The following is a 21,798-nucleotide window of genomic DNA, read 5'->3' as shown; positions in this document are numbered from 1 at the left end:
GTGCCGCTCTATAGTGCTCGATCGCTCTCTCACTCTCTCTCTCTCTCTCTCTCTCTCTCTCTCTCTCTCTCTCTCTCTCGCACACACGCAGGAGAAGGAAACCAAGGAGATAAGGCAAGAGCACTCTTGTATTCACAACACATGAGAATAAAGATTTTAGGGTTACATTTGACTCTTATAGGTGACTTGGCCGTTCACACTTGGGTGCCCATACATGGCCGACCGATCCTAACACTTATCCTACTAATATTCAAGGTGCGCCTCTCATCGATGATCACCCAATCCCTTCATCTTTAACATATGGTGCCGACAAGCCCGGCCCATGACTCAAAATATTTAAATTAATGACGTAAAACATAGTATGTCTCAATGTCCGTCATAGGTTAACACCCACCAACTGCTTGATACAACTCCAAAGAGTAGCATTACATTCTAACCAAGCACATGCTAGCACGAAATTGCATTATAGTTAAAAACAATAGCATTAAATCCTATCAAAACCATGGCCACTACAAAGCAAGAGTAACTTAAAATATGCTTTACTCCAGCGATAAAAGTGCGTCCAAGTCAAGGCTAATTACAAAAAGAACCATCGCAAATGACATCAAAAGGCCACATCAATTATGTTTCCACATGGCATTGCCTCTGCCACTAAGTACTTGAAATAACTCCACCTTAGTTAATTGCCTGGTGCATGAAATTGTGAGCTACAAAATCCAATCCCAAAATGCAAGTGAACGAAGTACAAGTGCTTGCATGGTATGTATGCCAGGTGCTTGCCCTCCCATTTTTGAATACATTCACGTGTACAACGCAGAAAGTTTGTTATTGATACCGAGTAGCTCACACCCATTGCTCTAGACCCCTCAGTACTAACATAGCCAATGTGGGATTCATTGCACAATATAATGGCCTCACGAACAACCTGTGCAACCAAGGTCCTTCCCTTCTCTACACTCTCACGAAATGTATTATTCAGTGGGGCTCTCCACTTAACAATCTTGCCATCCCTATATTTTGGACAAAAAGCACTTGGAATGTTTACTGCATCATTTGCACTGGCTTGAGCTGTTTGCAGAGGTGGTCCTCCACCTTGAAGCACAAATCCATTTTTAAGGAGCATTTTCACCACCAAAACATGTAGACATTTCCCCTTGTCCACTAGCCATACCCCAGGAGCCATACCCCAGGGTCCAAACCAGGTGTGTGAATCACATGGCTTTCATCAATATCCCAAGAGTGAGTGGGAGCCGAGTTATAGAACCATACAAATCCCCCACTACACCGTCGGGGTATTTTCGTCGACCCCAGAAGCATGGAGCAGGCACTCCATCATTTTTGTCTCCATCTCCCTCATTGATGTACATTCCACAATTTCCACTCTGTCCTGGAAAACGCCCAAAGCAAGTCATTTTTTCCCTTGTCTCTGCCCTTCGAATAGCCCACATTGTTTTTGGCACTTTTGTTTCGATATGGCCACGTTTTTCCCCTCCATGTGCATGTCTCGATATGCACCTTGCTACTTGTTCACTGTAATAACAGTCACATATTCTAGCCTATGGTTGTCTTCTTCTAAGAAGACACGTGGATCTGCATGTACTAGTCTTTTTTTGCGAACACTATGCCGATGTATATTTACACGTTGCATCTCAGGAGAATTTATCCCCATCTCCTGCATTGATGAGTGTGCCAGATCAACCAAACTCTTACCTATAGAAGTACCCATTACATGATTGTAGAATTTGTTTGCCATTTCTTTCATCCCTGGTCCATTTCCTATGTGTATCCCTTTCAAGTATGCACTATATTTAACACTTTGTAGAATTTCCATTGCTATGTCTGCACCTGTTTCCTCATAGAGTGAAATCTTGCTCTTATAACCCACACTCGCCATTGTGCTTGCATGTTTCGCCTGGCCAACCTAGGACTCTATGGACGTAATCAAAATGCACCCACATATCCTACAGATTTCCCCCTTATCTCATCCTATTGACCAAGTCAAGGCCACTTCCAAGCCCTTTAGTTAACATTTTAAATACATGTGGCTGATGCTGCTCACTCAATTGTCCCGAGAAAATCACACTATGGATAAATGGATATCTGTATCTATTTTTTAAATCCAAAACTGCCTCAAGACCCTTTGATGCTTTTGGTTGAAACAAACACAATAAAATGCCAAAAATAATATTCAAAGATACAGTGCCAAAAAAATCGTAATGCACAATGATGTTAAATAATGGACCATCTTTTAATATGACTGCTTGTATTCAATGCAATTGAGTATGAAATATAGTTTTCAAGTGACATATATATATCAAATCACACCTAAATTAGGTTGTTTTACCCATTTTTTTGACATAGTTCATTGGCCCAGTCAGTACAAGGCTCTGTGCACTCACGCCCTGGAAAATTATGTGGCAATGTTATTTATTTTTTGTTTTCAGTTTATATGAATGTGTGCATATGGCCATGTGTGTGTGAGGGAGTGGATGTCCATGTGCGCAAACAAATGGCTGATGAAATGGCATCAACTTTTGTCATTACTTGGCAATAATTTTTTAGAGGCACCTCCTCCACCAATGGTTACATTCAGATCATCACAAATAACAAGGGAGAAGATATTCTAATGAAGGAAAGTTAATACCAAGGAACAAACTCCAAAAAAACATTCTCGAGCAACCAAATAATGAGTCAAAAATATTTTATTTCGTTTTAAAATGAATTTTTGTTGATATTTATATGTGTTTGAAAATGATTAGTGATTAAAATTTAAATAGCCATTTAAGCTTAAAGCTAAAAAGCTATTAAGCCTTAAAGATTAGATAACTATTAAACCTTAAAGCATAAAAATCTATTAAACTATTAAAGCTAGAAGTTTAAATATCTATTTTTAGCTTAAAAACCTATTTAAGCTTTAATAGCTATTAAGACTTTTTAAGCTAAAATAGCTTGAATAGTTATTTAATAGATTAAATAGATATTAAAGCTTTTAAGTTTTAATAGTTATTGAATAGCTTGAATAGTTATTTAATAGATTAAATAGATATTAAAGCTTTTAAGTTTTAATAGTTATTGAATATTTTGAAGCTTAGATTAAAAAGCTTAAAAATCTTGAATAGCTATTCAAGCTTAAATAGCAATTTAAGCTATTAAATAGCTTAAATAGTTATGTAAGATTAAAATTTAAATAGCTATTTTTTTCATGGGTACATATTCACCTTTTTTTGTGGGTGCATTAATTTATTAATGCCCATAAAAGTGGGAATTAATAATTTACTGTGCGAAGATAAAAATGACTAAAGAAAACAACCCTCCTCCTCTGTAAGCCCAACATATTTACAAACCGAAGATAAAAATGACTAAAGAAAACAACCCTCTTCCTCTATAAGCCCAACATATTTACAAACTGAAGGCGATAGAGGGACAAACTCTTCACCATCCACGATAGCTTTTTTGAAGTTATATGTTTTCTCATAAACAGAGAGAAAAGATTCACTATAATTTGGCTCTGCTTCTAAACCTCCATCATTATCATCTACAATAATAGGGTTGTTCTGACTCCCGGGCTTCATGTCAGCATCTGTTTCTTCATTCTTGCGATTTTCATCTTCATCACTATCTGGATGTTGGTACAATGGATCATAATATCTCGCTCTACCACTTGGGTTCTCTGCAAAGAAAATCTCATCTATTTCCATACATTGTGTTAGGTGAGGCAATTTCATTACTTTCCAAATCGCTCTGCTGACCTCCTCCTGCTCATCCCATTTCCTGTCTTTGGAATTATCTAGGATGCAGCAGGGTAGTACTTGCCTGTGTGTACCATTTTCAAAAGTGTGCTTTCAAGTAATGCACCTAGCTTGTTAGATACATAGTTGTCCATAAAAATATAGGCTCTCTCAAAAAGATTAACAGGAGACAAACAAACTTTGTTTTTTAGATCAGCTTGTTCGTAGAGTGCATAAAGTTGTCTGCCTCTAGTTATTTCTTCTAGTTATTGTGTGAGAAGAATTTGAAGTGTGCCTTATGAAGATCTTTCATGCAATAACCGACAATACCTTCGAATGTGTGCGCCACGCATGCAAGCAACACATGTCCCATTCAAATCTAATTAATTATATCCGTTGAAATTTTTATTCTGGGTGCATATTAGCTATTCAAGCTTGAATAGCCATTAAAGCTTTTAAGACTTAAAATTAAATTTTGCAAAAGAAGTGCAAAGCCATGCCAGGCCCCACGTTTTTTTTTTTTGCAAAATTGAAGTCTCCTAAGAATTGAAAAAGAAAAACCTTTTTTCCCCTAACATTTTTTGCCCCTTAACTTCTTCTTTTTTTGTTCTCTCTTCGTTTCCTCCAGCGCTCGCTATGCCCTGCAAGCAAAAGCCTCCCCTCAGGTAAATTCGAGTGTTCTTCTTCTTCTTTTTTTCTGCTAAGCGCGGCCTCCCCAGAGTAGAAAATAAAAAATAAAATAATCGATTTTGAAATTTGCCCAAATAATAGTCGATTTTTTTTTCCATATTTTTATTATGTGCAGAAGGCCGGCCTCCTTCCTGAGAGATGAAAAAAAAAATGGTTTCAGAAATCCTTTTGATATTTGCCCTGCACACAATATTCACTTTTGTTTATGGAATTGCCTGAATATTATTCGATTTGCTTTCCATTTTTTGTTATGTGCAGGAATGCGACGGCACGGCCTCCTGAGAGATTAGGAAAATACTAAACACGTACTAAAATGTCTTTATTTTGCTATTCGTCGGAGGCCCGCCGGCTTCCTGTGAGAGAGAGAGAGAGATGGGGAATAATTTTTGCTCCATCGATCTGAAGAAATTTTTACAAGAAACAATTTCCCTCTCTTTAGAGCTAATGGAACTAAATAATATTGGGAGTGTTGGTTTTGTAATCTAAGGGCTAGGATAGCATTCTGGCTTTTTTTCCTTTTTTTCCCCTAACCTTAAGCTCTTGGGGATATTGAATCTTAGGATTTTTTTTACTTGTGTCCAAAACTACTTCTCTACCTTGCACCTCTCTATGGAGCAATGAAGCCTACTCAATCATAGATGTTTTAGACTTAAGTCCAAATCATCATGCACAGTAGCTATTTTTTTAGGATCAAACTTAAAATATTTACACATAAGTCCAACTATATAGGTACTAACTTTGGGATGTTTTAATTAGCCACCAAAGCTATTTGAATGCCAAATTTGATGTTTATTTACTTGATAAGTATCCCTCCTTACATTCCAATTTTGAATTCAACAAGTTTTTGTGTTTGGAGGATATTAGTAGAGTGGCTAAGACAGATTTCCAAGATGGACAGGATGTGGATGAAGAGGTTGACAGTCATACTATTGATGGTTTTGTTGTAGGTAGCAGTCATGAGATGGATGCTGAGCTTGCACCAAAAGAGGCTAATATGCAAATTGTTCTTTATGTAATGAGATCTGAGGTTTCTCTTCCAGATGATGTCAAGGATGAGAACAAAATTTATATGGACAGAGGGGAAGATATAATGCAAAAAATTGGGCTTTTCAGTTGCTTTCAATGTCCAATGGTTCCACTTGCAGGCTTATTCCATATGCAAAGGTGAGGGGATTGAGAGATGATGTGTCGTGCTTGAAGGCAACTTTTGGTAAGGAGGGGTATGTGCCGAAAAGGGTGCCTTCATAGTGTCCATGTGGACATGTGCTAGAGAGAGCACAATGATTAGTTCCATTTAGACCACTTTTCCTCCTCTCTAGCACATTTGTCATCTTCATCCTTCATGCCAGATTGACATTTAAAATACAGGTTGGTTTCCTTTGCATTCATTCCACTTGTTTGTCTTTTAAACTGTAATTTCTCCAATTGTAATGCTCGGTTCCTTCTTTCACACCTCCTTTCCTTTGCTCTCAATTTTCCCATAGCTATAATAATCCCTTGGATTTCATCGTCAAATTGCCTCCATGCACCTTCTACCACCTCTCTCCTTTTCAACTTTCTAATTGCTTCTTCAGTATACTCCACAAATAGATCATCCTTAAGAAGGAGATTATTAACTCTCAGTTTCCTTGTGGGATAATGAGAGAGATCAAGCTCAACACCATCATTCACATCCCAACACCATTTCAAAGGCATGTGATCAGATAAAGCAAAGTTGCAATCAATAGAGATTCTCAGGGTATGGGGAACCCAATAACCTTGTTGACTAAAAAAAATCCTATCAATTCTGGAAGAAGAAGAAGAGACATATTGCAGACTAAAATAAGTATGTCCCGATTTGTCCCTCCAATCCCCTAGGTGCCAACTATCCCCATGAGGCCCAGATCTCTTCTTAAATCCTCCCATTTACCTTTTTCCCTTCCTATCAAAGCAGAGCTTCCACTACCTTTTCAACCATATTGAAATATCCCAAGATAATACAAGGGACTTGAATATTTAAATTGGCAATCCAGTTCCACATCTCACTCCAATTCCCCTTGTATTAGAAAATCTCCCTCTTTCCCACAAAAAAGAGACATTTTCTAATACAAGGGCAAAGCATCATCGTGTTTTGTGTACCATCATAAATCCTACTAGAGTGAGTGAGATTGCACTTCTATCGAGCTTGCATGAGCGTCTCGGCTCCAAAAGTCAAAAGTTTGGAAAACAATTTGGAATCTTTTGCAAAACATTATTTATTATCAAAAGTTTTTGATATATACATAGAGCGTCTCGGCTCCAAAAGTCACCGCCTCAATCGCATACGCATAAAAAAGGTGATACTGCAATGGAGACATGCTATGATATACACGATTCATCATTGTTAATGGTGCTGTAATTCTTCTCCTAGGAATAAAGCGGCTAAGAAGTCTAAAAATACGGCAAGAATTTCTAAAATTCCGGGGTGAGTGATTATAGAGTTGGACATAATGAATAACTCCTAACCTTATCAAGATCATGGCTAGTGAGATATTCTGTCTGAGTCTCTGTCGTTGATTGGTATTGACGCGAATACTTCGCCCTCCAGAGAACGACATATGCTGACGTCGCACTAGTGGATCGTGAAAGTATAGATCCTCAAAGTGACGAGCGAGTCTCACTCTGTTTTCTTGGGTTGTTGTAGCGAAGTTGATGAGATTTTTGAAGGCAAAGGCGATCATATCCTGACTCTGGGAGAGTCCAGGAATGCTAGACAGATTTGGGGTATCCATCTAAAAATCCAATTCAATATGAGTTTTCAATTTATGAAGTTCATTTCAAACATAATCTTAACAAGTGAAAACATTATTTCCCAGATTTACTTTAAAGATTTAGGCAATTGCTGTTGCTGTTTCATAAGTTTACAACAGCGCTCTAATACCAGGTGTGAGACCCCTCTGCCCCCTCCGCGCACCGGATTCCTGGTTGCTAGAGCAGAGCGGAAGTAGCTTCCTCTTGCTTGGGGCAGGGTTTCCTACACTCGGGGCCTCGCTCTCGAATGTCCGGACACGAGACTAATCTGGTGGTCATTTCGAAACCGAAACTGAGAGAATTTCTCTTGCCCGAAAAATGGGGACGATTCCACCTTTTTTATTTTCTTAACGAATTTTCTAACGGGTCAAGAGACTAAACTATCCTTCACCTAATTAAACCAGATAGAAGGAAAACTATCACTGACTTAATTTGAAGAAATCAACGCTTTTTTCCTAACCGAAATCAGGCACAGCTTGATCTAATCATTTGAGGAAATCAACGCTTTTTTCTTAACCGAAGTCAGGCGCACAGCCATTGATCTACTTATTTGAGAAATTCTTCAGGATTTTATTTAACTACTCGAATTCTAAGCGTATTCCTATTATTTCAATTTAATTATTAAAACTCCACTGATTCCAGCCTAACCCCATTCGGCGGCCCATGGGTTAGCCACCACCCAACCACTGGAATTGGTAAAACTAGACAATTACTCACCCACCCATAATTGAATGCCTTTCTTAACTTTTGTTTTCGAATACAGATACGCATACACTCCTCTTTAAAACTTTAACATATAAAATAATCCATTGACAAACAGTGGTTACAGATATGATAACTCAAAATTTTCATCCAGTCGCTTGTTTCTCAAAAAACAGTATCACTCTGGACTCTCCATTGAGACCAGCTGGTCAGCAACAACGAGATCCAGTAAATAACAGATTACAATAATCATTTCGTCCATCATACATATCTTCCACGACATACGCATGGGTGTCCTAGGCACCACAAGTCCATGCATCGCCTTGTCAGAACCCTCCAGGATCCTCCTTAGGTGTCCTGGCACTTCACTCAGGGACCACTTCGTGGGCCCTTGCCTATCGTACCAAAAGCGCACCATTTTCAACCATACCGAGGCTGGTCAAGACCTGGGGGCTTTGCCGCGTGAGCTGTCCTTTGAACACTCCTCGCCAGCTGTTGCAACCGAACTTCCCTTAGAAAAACATATACCAAATGCTCCCTCCAGCATTCTGGCGTAAGACAGTCCTTTAAGAAAACAAGGTTTCTATGCAAGTTTTCAGTTTGATTTTCTTTTGAATACAAGGAGTATTTCTTGAATCAGTATCCCTAAAATTCTTGATCGTAATTCTGAATTTCATACCAAAATTTCTCGAATTCTATAACCTTGATCCATAGATCAATTTAAAGAGTCTCAACTTAGTTTCAGATTTGGCAGGAGTTTTAAGTGTATTTTTCTAAACTGGTCACATCTTCTTTCCTTGAAACTAACGAAAGAGTTTGGTCTTGGTCACAGTCTAATTCAAGGTCGAGTCGGATAAGATTTTTCGTGAACTATCTTTCTCGAAAAGGTTTGATAATTCAGTTACTATTTTACCAAATTTCTTTCTTTGAATATACACTTAACTGATTTCTAAATTAGTTACGAATTCCAATGAGAAATAAATTAATTATTTATCTGAATATTTCAATCTCAATAGATTTTTCAAATTTTCTTTTTACAAACTGTGTGAATATAAAACGATAGAAATTTCTCTCTTAGAGTATTTAATTATTCATTTATCAATTACTCATAGAATTTAAACATAGAATTTAAGAGAATTCTAATTTTGATATAAAAATTCTTTATGCATCTATTTATGCATAAAAATCAACTTCAATGGGAATAACACTTTTATATTTAAAAAAAAGAATTTCCTTATGTATCTATTTATGCATAAAAATTAATTTTTATAAGAATAACGCTTTTATAATTTAAAAAATTCCTTTATGCATCTTTCTATGCATAAAAATCAATTTTAATAAGAATAACACTTTTGTCATAAAAATTTTTCTTTATGCATCTTTCTATGTATAAAAATAAAATTTAATAAGAATAACACTTTTATAATTAAAAAAATTCCATTATGCATCTTTCTATGTGCATAGAAATTAAATTTAATAAGAATAACACTTCTATAATTAAAAAATTTCATTATGCATCTTTCTATGCATAGAAATCAATTTTAATAAGAATAACATTTTTATAATAAAAAAATTTTCTTTATACATCTTTCTATGCATAAAAATTAATTTTAATAAGAATAACAGAAGAGTTTAATTAATCCCTTAGTTAATCTTTCTAGGATTAAGAAAGATTGGAATGTAAAGAAGAGAAGGGGTGGCCTTTTTATCAAAGGCATAGCATTTAAATTTAATTCAAACATTTGCAAAACATAAAATTTAAGAAAACCATAGATTTTTCATTAAATAAGTAAGAAAATTAGCTTACATGGAGCTTGTAAGCTCTCCTTTGGCTTGAGGGATTGAGGGTTCTAGTCTTGTTTGAAGCAAGAGTGGAGAGGATTAGGCCAAAAAACAATTGAATTATTAAAAAATTCAATGTAGATGGCTCAGGGCAGGAGTAGAGTAACAGTGCATAAACACCATTAAGCTTTTACAAAGGGGAAGGCTTCTATTTATAGAAAAAAGTGAGCCTCTTACCAAGCAAACTAATTCTAGAATTTTCCAAATCAATTTGGTCAATTTTTTACCATTTTTGGGTCAGTTCAGCTTACTTTTTGGATCTAGTTTTGAAATAGGAGAGAGGAGAGATGAAAATATCTCATTTTATTGATTAAAAATTAGGGATAATGATGAGAAAAAGGCGCCTACTTCATGAGGGGAGATCCCCACTGTGAGGTGTCAAAATTTAGTTTTTTTAATTGTTTTCTTTGCTCCTTAGTCTACTCTTCATCTTATGTGAGCATTTACTCATTTTTGGGGGGTTTTTCTTTTATTCTTCAATTATCTCCTCCCTACATTTGGATTAATCTTATTGGTCCATAAGAACCTTAATCCAAATTTTTTCAGAAAATCTTGAGCCTTAAGCTAAGGTGCACATTATAATTTATTTCTAATGCACCTTAGGAATTTCTTTTTAAACTTCTATTTCAGGGAAATTTATTTTAATAAGAAGGGATATTTTTCCATCCAAAGATATCTAAAAACTGAATTATCTCTCTCTAGAATATTTTCTCTCTCTAGGTCAAAACAGGTAAAAACAAGATCTTTTATTATTCTGAAAAGGGGATTGATTACAGGGGAAGAAACTGGACATCTTGAGAGGCTGGGGAGGAATCTTACATCCTCTTCAACTTGAAAAACGCGAGATGTCCTCATCTCGCAAAAACTAAGAGCATCAGTTCAGCTTCTTTCTCCCAGGTGGCGTCTTCAAAAGGATAGAACTTCCACTTGACTAATAATTCTCTCAGAATTCTGTTCCTAAGAACCTTCTCTCGAACATCAAGGATTTCTTCAGGCTGGAGTTCCATCTGCCCTTGGGTTATTGAAGAAGTTAAGAGTTCATCGTTAAGCACATGATTTGGGCTCGGTACATACTTCTTAAGTAGGCTGACATGAAATACATTATGTACTTTGAGATGAGGAGGCAAAAGAAGATCATAGGCTGTCACCTACTTTCTTTGTAATCAAATATGGCCCACAGTATCTGGGGGATAACTTCTTGTACTTCCCAAGAGATAGAGAACTTCTTTTGGGGCGTACTCGAATGAAGACCATATTTGCTTCTTCGAATTTTCTATCTGACCTCTTCTTATCTGCATACTACTTCAGTCTATCCTGGGCAGCTTTTATATCCTTGCAGATTGACTGCATCTACTGCTCCAAGTCGTCAAGCATCTGTCTGGACATCTCGACACCCTAATCAATGGGTTGGACCAAGTTAATGGTGTTAGGCAGTCTTGTCCATACAAAGCTTTGAAAGGGCTCATCCCAATACTTCGGTGATAAGAAGCATTGTGAGCAAATTCGACTAGGTGTGCAGATAGCTTAGCCACTTCTTAGGTTCCCTACTAGCATGACCGAAGTATGTCTTTGATTACTTGGTTCACCCTTTCTGTTTGACCATCGGTCTCCGGGTGGTAAGCTATGCTGAGATCCAAGAAAGTTCCTACTGCTTCAAAGATTGCAGTCCAGAATCTTGACGTGAATTTAAGATCTCGATCACTTACTATTCTCCTGGGTAGGCCATGCAATTTGAAGATTTCCTTGAGGAACACTCTAGCCACATCCACTGCAGTGTAGGTTTCTTTTATTGGAATCAGATGGGCAACTTTGGTTAGTCTGTCAACTACCACGAAGATGGAGTTGTAACTTGATTGCACTGAAGGTAGTCTAGTAATAAAATCCATAGTGATACATTCCCACTTCATCTGGGGGATGTCTAATGGATGTAACTTCCCAGGCATTTTTACTCTCTCGGCTTTGACTTTCTGACATATCAAGCATTGACGTACATGATTAAGTACATCCTTTTTTAGTCCATGCCAAAAGAAGCTTTTCTTTATAGACATGTAGGTCTTGATGAAACCTCGATGTCCTACTAAAAGGCTATCATGAGCTTCATTCAGAATTTGACCCTTAGTTCCCTCATCATTGGGAATGCATAGCCTACTGTTATAATACATAATTCCTTCATCCAGGCTGTACCCTTGAACTCGGTTCAACTCCTAAGGAGTTTTGCTTTCCTGCATAAGTAGGGTAGCAATAGGGCCAAAGAATCTATCCTGCATGATCTTCTCTCTTGCTTCATTAATCAATGGATTTGACACCACTGTGATTGCAAGCAAGGAGGCTTTTCTGCTCAGGGCATCTGCTCTACCACATTTTCTTTGCCTGGGGGGTACTTGATTTCAAAATCAAATTCCTGCAGGGTCTGCATCCACCTTCTTTAGTGCATGTTGAGATCCTTCTGAGTGAAGATCCACTTTAAGCTCTGATGATCTGTCATCAAAGTAAATCTTTGACCCAGTAGGTAATGTCTCCACAATTTCAGGGCATAGACTACTTAAAGTAGCTCCAGGTCATTTTGACAGCATAAATTCTCTTATGCGTTCTAAGTTTTCGGGATTCATAGGCCACTGCATGACCTTCCTACACATGAGCGCACCTCCCAAAACCATTGGCATCAGTACCTCAAAGGGTAGAGAGAAATTTGGCAACTTCAGAATGGGATTGGTTACTAAGGCGGTCTTCAGCTTATCAAAAGCGCTCTAACACCTGGCAAACCATTGAAACAGGGTATTCTTCTTGAGAAGATTAGTCAGGGGGGAAGCTATGAGAGCATACTTAGGTATAAAAATTCTATACCAACTAGTTAATCCCAAGAATCCCCTGACTTCTTTCACTGTCTTTGGTTCAGGCCAATCTACGACTGCTTGGACTTTTGCGAAATCTGGAGAAATTCCATCTTTGGATACCAAAAAGCCCAAGTATTCAACATGGTCGGTAGAGAAAATGCATTTGCTCTTTTTTGCAAAGAGTTGGTGCTTTCTTAGAATCTCAAGAACTTTACGGACGTGAGCTTCATGGTCAGCTGCATTCTTTGAGTAAATCAGAATATCATCAAAGAAAACAAGAATAAAATCATCCAAGTATTCTCTGAGAATGTCCTGCATTAGGCGATTGAATGTAGCTGGGGCATTTGTCAATCCAAACGGCATGACAGTAAATTCATAGTAGCCAAGTGCCCATTGTCCATGCAGACGCATACACAATTCAAGTGGTCGAGCAGCTGATACCATCTCCATCTGACCGTGTTATTGAGAACCTTCTTGCAGCTTTTATGGCTATGGAGCACTCCAATGCATATATTTTGCATGCTCGAGCCCGGAGTTTTTGCGTTTTTCAGTGCTTGGAAGGAAGGGATTCATTTGGTGCGTTCACTGGGAGGGGCTAGCCACAAATAGAGAGAGAGAGAGAGAGAGCGATCGAGCACTGTGTAGCGGCACGGCGACGGCGAGGCGGTAGAGCATGGTCAGAGAGACCAAGAGAGTGATCAACCTCAATATGAAGACTGAAATCTGTATATTAGCGAGTATTGATGGTGGCCGTCTTCGGGATATCTTGATCATTAATCCTGATCTGGTAATACCCTGGTTTGAGATCTATCTTTGTGAAGATCTGGGCTCCATTTAGCCTGTCCAAAAGCTCATCAATTCTGGGGATAGGATACTTATTCTTAACTGTCAGCTGATTGAGACCTCTGTAATCCACACAGAGTCTTAACGTAACATCCTTCTTTTTCTGAAAGAGAACTGGCACTCCCCACGGTGAAACACTGGGTCTTACAAACCCCTGTTCTAACAGCTGTCTAAGCTGTTCCTTGAGTTCAATGGCTTCAAGGACTGGAATTTTGTAGGTGCACTAGGCTACTGGCTGGGGGTCAATTCTATCTCATGATCTACTTCTCGAATCAAAGGCATCTTAGTTAGCTCTGCTGGGAATAAATCATCATACTCACTTAACCATTCTGGTTCTTTAGCATTTAACTTTATGTCTACCGGATTTATTTTGACAACGTAAATGAGCTGCTTCTTTTCCTTTCATCAGTAACCTAGAAGCTTTTACTAATTACAGATCTAGAGATCCTAAAATTTGAGTTCCTTGAACTTTGTTCCCGTGAAGGCCACGGAAGGAAATGGTTCCATTGTGACAGTGAATGTCAGCTTGATTTTTGTGGAGCCAATCCATTCCAAGGATTCCGTCAAAAACTCCCAAACGTAAGACTTTGAACTGGCAGTCAGTTACATTCCCATCTAGATCAAACTGAATACGATCTGTCTCATGGTGAGTGAAAAGAATCTTCCCACCGGTCAATTCAATTTGCATAGGTTTCCCTGGTTTCTGTTCTAAGACTAGCTTACGCAAGCATCCAGGGGAAATAAATGAATGCTCGTACTGCCTGAATCAATCAAAAGCTTAAATGGCTTACCCTTATACTCAGCTGGAGCATGGATGACAGAGAATTGACGATTTGGCCCTTGGTTTTCAATCACAGCATAAATATGACCTCTTTCCTCTTCCACTAGTTTTGCTATCGTAACTGCTCTGGCTGCTGCTCTGCAGATTGGGGCGGAACCCTTTCTCTTTGGTTACCCCAGTTCTGGGAGGGAGTTCTGAGATTACTCTGAACATAGGCAGATGGTTGAGCTGGAGTCCTCCTGGGATTAACCTGATTTTGGTGAGACGGACCCTGATTTGACTGATACGAAGGGACTGCATCAGTCCAGCCTAACCCCATCCAGTCCCATGGGTTAGCCAATCACCCAACCACTCTAATGATGGGATCCAATTAGGTTGCTTGCAATTACTGTGATATCAAATCCTTTGATTATTGAAGCAAGAGAGAAGATCATGCAGGATAGATTCTTTGACCCTATTGCTACCCTACGTATGCAGGAAAGCAAAACTCCATAGGAGTTGAACAAAGTTCAAAGGTACAGCCTGGATGATGGCATTATGTATTATAATCACAGGCCATGCATTCCCAATGATGAGAGAACCAAGGATCAAATTCTAAATGAAGCCCATGACAGCCTTATAGAGCAGGACATCCAGGTTTCATCAAAACCTACATGTCTGTAAAGAAAAGCTTCTTTTGGCCTGGTCTGAAAAAGGATGTACTGAATCATGTACGTCAATGTGACATGCTAGAAAGTCAAAGCTGAAAGAGTAAAAATGCCTGGGAAGTCACATCCATTGGACATCCCCCAGATGAAGTGGGAATGTATCAGTATGGACTTTATTACTGGATTACCTTCAGTGTAATTAAGTTACAACTCCATTTTCGTGGTAGTTGACAGACTAACCAAAGTTTTCCATCTGATCCCAGTAAAAGAAACCTACACTGCAATGGACGTGGCCAAAGTGTTCCTCAAAGAAATCTTCAGATTGCATGGCCTACCCAGGAGTATAGTAAGTGATCGAGATCCCAAGTTTACTTCAAGGTTCTGGACTGCATTTTTCGAAGCAGTGGGAACTTTCTTGGATCTTAGCACAGCTTATCACCCTAAGGCCGATGGTCAAACTGAAAGGGTAAACCAAGTAATCAAAGATATACTTCGGTCATGCTGTGGTGGGCAGGGAACCCAAGAAGTGGCTAAGCTATCTGCACCTAGTCGAGTTCGCCTACAATGCTTCTTATTCACTGAAGTGTCGGGATGAGCCCTTTTAAAGCTCTGTATGGACAAGATTGCTTAACTCCATTAACTTGGTCCGACCCATTGATTAGGGTCGAGATGTCCAGACAGATGCTTGACGACATGGAGCAGCAGATGCAGTCAATTCGTAAAGATATTAAAGCTACCCAGGATCGACAGAAGCAGTATATGCAAATAAGAAAAGGACAGACAGAAAGTTTGAAGAAGCAGATATGGTCTTCATTAGAGTACAGCCCAAAAGAAGTTCTCTATCTCTTGGGAAGTACAAGAAGTTATCCCCCAGATATTGTGGGCCATATCTGATTACAAAGAAGGTAGGTGACTTAGCCTACGAGCTTCTTCTACCTCCTCATCTCAAAGTTCATAATGTATTTCATGTAAGCCTTTTAAAGAAATATGTGCCAAGCCCAAATCATGTACTTGATGATGAAATCCTAACCTCTTCAACCCAAGGGTAGATGGAACTCCAACCTGAAGAAATTCTTGATGTTCGAGAAAAGATTCTCAGAAATAGAATTCTCAGAGAAGTATTGGTAAAATGGAAGTTCTATCCTTTTGAAGATGCCACCTGGGAGAATGAAGCCGATCTGTTGCGGGATTACTCCCAGTTTGCGAGATGAGGGTATCTCGCGTTTTTCAAGTGAGAGAGAATGTAAGATTCCTCCCCAGTCTCTCAATATGTCCAGCATCTTCTCCCGTAATCAAATCCCTCTTCAAAAATATAAAAGATCTTGTTTCTACCAGTTTTGGCCTAGAGAGAGAAAATCTTCTAGAGAGTGGTAATTCAGTTTTTAAATATTTTTGGATAGAAAAATATCTCATCTTATTAAAATAAGTTCCCCTGAAACAGAAGTTCAAAAAGATTTTCAGAAGGTGCATTAGAAATAAAGTATAATCTGTTCAAGAGGCATTATTCTGAGGGTCAAGATTTTTTTAAAATTTTAAATTAAGGTTCCTATGGACCAATAAGATTCATCCAAATGTAGGGAAGAGATAAATAGAAGAATAAAAGAAAAATCTCCCAAAAATGAGTAAATACTCACATAAGATGAAGAGTTGACTAAGGACAAGATTAATAGTTAAAAAAAGAGAGATATTTAGGTGAAATGATGCATTTTTGACACCTCAGTATGGGGGAATCCCCCTCATGAAGGAGGCACCTATTTCACATGTGTGGGAGAGTTTTAAACTCCCAAATAATGAGATATTTTTATCTCTCCTCTCTCCTGTTTCAACTAGATCCAAAAAGTGGACTAAACTGACCCAAAAATGGTCAAAAATTGACCAAACTAATCTGAAAAATTCTAGAATCAGTTGGCTTGGTTAGAAGCCCACTTTTTCCTATAAATAGAAGCCTTCCCCTTTGTTGAAACTCAATAGCGTTTTGCACTGTTACCCTGCCTCTCCCAAGTGCCAAAAACAGTGAATTTTACTCATAATTCATTAGTTTTTGACCTTCCCTCTTCTAAAAGATTGATGACCACTCTTGTTTCAAACAAGAGTAGAACCCTCAAACCATCAAGCCAAAGGAAAGCTCTCAAATTATCTATGTAAGTTGGAGATTCTTCTCTTTTCTATTTCTTTTATGGTTTTTATGATTTTTGACTTCTCTAAAATGAAATGATCTTATGCCTCATTTAAAAAAGGCATTCCCCTCTCTTCTTTTAGAAACAGAAATAATGAATCAAAATCTGAGAATATATTATAGCCTTGGGTTGTTCAAAATGTTGTCATGTAAAGCATAACTAATACATAATTGATGTTTAGATTTTTGGTGAAGATCAATACTAATAATATTTCATTTCAACAATAAAAGTATACTCAAACAAAAATACACAGCTCAATATGATTTCTATAGGATAAGTGTGCACTCATTGTCTAAGAAATAGTGCTATTACATCAACTAAGGTCTCTTATACATATTTTTCAACAGTATTTCATATTTTAGTCACTCTCAATATTTAAAGTCTATGAACAAGTAGTACCAAGACTTGAACTTACACCTTTATCACTCATCTTAACCAGCCTCATATAAAGGTAAGAGCCCTCGGGCCATGCAACTTTCTTAGGTTGCATGTTAAAGTTGTAGTGAGTTAGTGTAATCTTTTCTTTGCTTTCAACAAACCATGCCAACAAAAGGGATCTCTACATAAAATCTGGACTAATGAGAGTTTGTGGAGTACTCAATGTTGAGTCTATCTTTGAGAGAAGATATGATGGCTTTATGAAACTCCATGTATTATACCATGCATAATTTCATAGTTAAAACCTTAAACAACCTCATTAGGACATACCATACCCAAAAAAACCTAGGCAAATAATGACACTCCCATTATGTAGAATTTAAGGATAAAGATCCCCTTAAATGATAAATATAGATACTAAACTGAGTAGCTAAATGATAGTTAAGTCAATAAACATCAACACTAAAAAAGTATAGTTATGTTGTTCTTTTGAACCCTCACATGCAAGTCAAGTAGCACATATCCACATATATTTTATTACACATAATTAAATTAATGAAAAATGGTGTATGTTATTTCAAAATGATAAAGGAGCTTACTGTCCAATAAATGAACAAACGAGTGTTGTTGTCCCCATACAAAACATGGCTCACCTACCCAAAAAAAAAAAAAAGCATGCAAAAAAGTTAAAGAAAGTATGCAGTCTATAAAAGAACTGATAACAAAATTTATAAGGTACACAATGGTGCATACCTTTTTCCAGAATCGAAGTTTTTGGTGGGCTTTTGTATTATATATAAAACAAGAGTAGAACATTGAAACATTAGGTACTAGCACAAATTAGTTTACAAGGTCCCATTAGTTACTAGCATGCATTGACCTTTAACTAATGTGTGCTGATGATTGACATCTAGCATTGTTTGGTAACAATACTTACTCCTACTCCACCATCTAGGATAACTATAGAACGATAGCTATATGATAATATAATTACCTGCCAACCTACCTCAATACTATTGAGATCATTGTGGAATGAGCCCCCAAGAATCCATAGTTGTGATAAGGTGAACTCATTGGGCACTTGAACCATTGGATTCCACACGTTTATGTTTGCTTTGGCCCCATAATACCTACCGCCTTGCACATGGGCTATGGCATGCTGCAATGTAACAACATAATGTGAGAGATTTATGGTGCATTTAACAACATAATGTGAGATTTATGGTGCATTTATGATGCCCCATATTCATCGATGCCCCATATTAATTAGTTAGAACTTAGTGCCCTTATGGGCACTAATTAATCAATAGAGGCATACGGTTTAAACCTTAATCATTAAGGTTTAATTAGTCTCCACCTCGCCACCCCCACCGAATGCTCTCCTCACCAGATCCTCTCTCTCGATGTGTCCCCTCCCTCTCTTGTGGCGGTTTTTTATACTTGCGCTGAGGCAGCTCTCAGAACATTCCCGATTTTTTTTTCTTTTTTTTAATCTCCCTTTGGCCGTCTAAGTTAAATATTCCTTTAAAAAAAACCAACCTAGGCCTAAGGTCCTTTTGTCTCATATAATTAAATTAATTAATAGCAAACCAAAAAAATTTGGTACCATATTCATAAAATAAACACTAAGTATTACAATAATTATCACTCAAGGCTAGTAGTTAGCCTAAGGTTGAATTTCTCATTTAAGCGTACCAAGATTACCCCATGTAAAGTCTCATCAGATCTTATAAAAGATGGGGGTTGGAGCTTGCGCATGTTTTTGGTCCGCAGGAGGTGCCCCTCTCTTGTCCGGCTAACGGGAATGCTCCCGTGTGGACACGAAGCCCACCACCCTTCAATTTATCAGAGCTCTGTATCCTGGCCTCATCTACAAATTAAAAACGAAAAATAAGCAAGAAAAATACACTGAATCTACCTGCTGCTTCTCATAAGAAAATACACTCCATGCAATTTTTATTTTTATTCTCCATGGCCTTCATGATTAATCCAAAAGCTGCATCCTTAATTACTGCAAATGCATAATGTGAAACTAAGTCGAAAGCATCCTTAATCGTAATTAATTAGTTTCCAAAAGCAGCCAGCTTGCTTTGCAGTATTACTTTGCTGATGAATGATGGGATCATGTACTTAGTCAATTTAAATTTTTTTTAAATCGCTAAAAAAACATTAAAAATAATGTAATAGCTTTACCTTCAAGGAAACATTTGTAAAGAAGTGTGACTTCTTTAGATTAGACAAAGTACATGCCAATGGCCTGAATACGTAGAATGTTTGTATTGTATTTGTTGTGTGCTTAAAAAATATTTAGGGTATTTTCAAACTAAAATTTAACGCTAGAAATCTTTCACAAAAAGTGCCTAAATTATGACCATGGAAGGCTATGTTATTAAAAGTTTTTGGCATATAATATTTTCTCTCAACTATTCTCTTGTTCTAAGAGGAGTATTTCTCTAGTAGAAATTTCTTTGAAGCAATGTACTTAAAGAGAAATGATGTTTTTAATAAAAGTCTCTAAAAGCCACAAATGTGGTTTATCTTTTATTAGACTAGTAGAAAGATTGGACTAGTATTCAGAAAATAAGCCACAAAAGTGATTTATTTTCTACTAGACTAGAATTAAGAAAGATTTGTTTGAATTTGGATACGCTCTAGGTTTAAATAAACCTATCCTTTCCTCAACCATGCCTCTATGCGTGTGTGTGTGTGTGTGTGTGTGTGTGTGTGTGTGTGTGTGTGTGTGTGTGTGCACTTCCAAGGAGAGCCATGTCAATTCCCCTTGGAGATTGCCAATTATATAATGCTTATGATGATCCTAAAATGCAAGGCAAGGTTATATTAAAATAATTTGAGAGTTTGGGTAATACGAGGGTAATACCTTTTGGGTAAAAATAGTTTGGGTTATATTAAAAATAGTTTGGGTAATACCTTTAAAATATTTTGGATAATATCTTTAAAATAATTTGAGAGTTTGGGTAGTACCGTTTAACCCCACTCCATTCATCCTTTTTTATTCTTTAAAATAATTTGAGAGTTTGGGTAATACCGTTTAACCCCACTCTATTATCATATATTCATCTTTTTTTATTCTTTAAAATAATTAACTAAATCCTCTATGAACATAAGGGGATACTAATAAAAGTAATAGATATTGATTGAAATTGGGTGAGGATTAATATTCTTTAAATAACAAAAAAAAACACTTTTTAACTATCATGACTAAACAATTATAATGATGATAACAAGGATGATGAGGATGCTAATAGCACTGGCAAGTGAGACGACGACGAGACGATGATAACTATACTACTATAACTATGAGTATAACTACTACAACCACCTCCATCACCACCACTAATAATAGTGGTGGTGGTGGTGATAGTAGTAGTAGTGCTACACTACTCCTGTTGTGCTACTTCTACAACTACTATTGCTACTGTGCTACTACTACTACTAGTAGTAGTAGTATTGGTGGTACTACTACTGTTGCTGCCTACTGTGCTGCTTCTACAACTACTATTGCTACTGTGCTACTACTACTACTACTACTACTACTACTACTACTAGTAGTAGTGTTGGTGGTACTACTACTGCTGCTGCCTACTGGCTGCTATTGCTATTGGTGGGCTGTAGTACTACTGCTGCTGCTCTGCTGCTGTTGTGATGCTAGTGGAGGGTCTATGGGTTGTAAAGAACCTTCATAACCCTTCAACCATTGTCATTCTCATCTTGTAAGCAATAACTACTACTATTATTTGTGGTAGTAATAGTAGTAGTACCACCACTGGACCGCCACCACACCACCACCACCACCACCACTACTACTACTAGTGCTAGTAGTACTAGTATGAGGAGTAAACTCATAGATTAGTGCTAGTACTACTACTGCTACTGCTACTACTACTGCTACTGCTACTGCTACTGCTACTACTATACTGCTACTGCTAATACTAGTACTTAGTAATATGAGGAGTAAATTCATGGAATTTAATATTCCCATATTTCTCATTATTTATGAATTCTATTAGACGAGTTTAGATTGGGATGCTGCAGGGAGTCGTCGGGTGAGTGGAAGTGGGCAAGCACCCTTATGAGCCACCTAAAGAACAAGATAAAAATGAAGATGTTGTGATGTTTATACAAAGGGTCGACCTCTATTATATAGAGGGAAGAGTTAGTTACAAGATGGTTATGCTATGGACAGATGTCGATGCATGCAGTTACGTGCATATGCATGTACGATGTGAATGCATCAGTGATGTATGTGTGTAAAGCATATATGTGAACATGCCAAAACATGCCTCTCTTTCAAGAAAGTTATGAGCTTGCCTTTGGAAGGCATGACTATGATAGCAATCAATCTTGACTTAGCATGAGAGGATTCTTGATGGTATACCCTGTGTGTGA

This window comes from Cibotium barometz, chromosome 45 (genome assembly GCF_041138505.1).
Source record: "Cibotium barometz isolate CiBa-2024 chromosome 45, ASM4113850v1, whole genome shotgun sequence".
NCBI classification, from domain to species: Eukaryota; Viridiplantae; Streptophyta; class Polypodiopsida; order Cyatheales; family Cibotiaceae; genus Cibotium; species Cibotium barometz.
The sequence above is the reverse complement of the archived record's forward strand: the minus strand, read 5'-3'. Positions refer to the sequence as shown.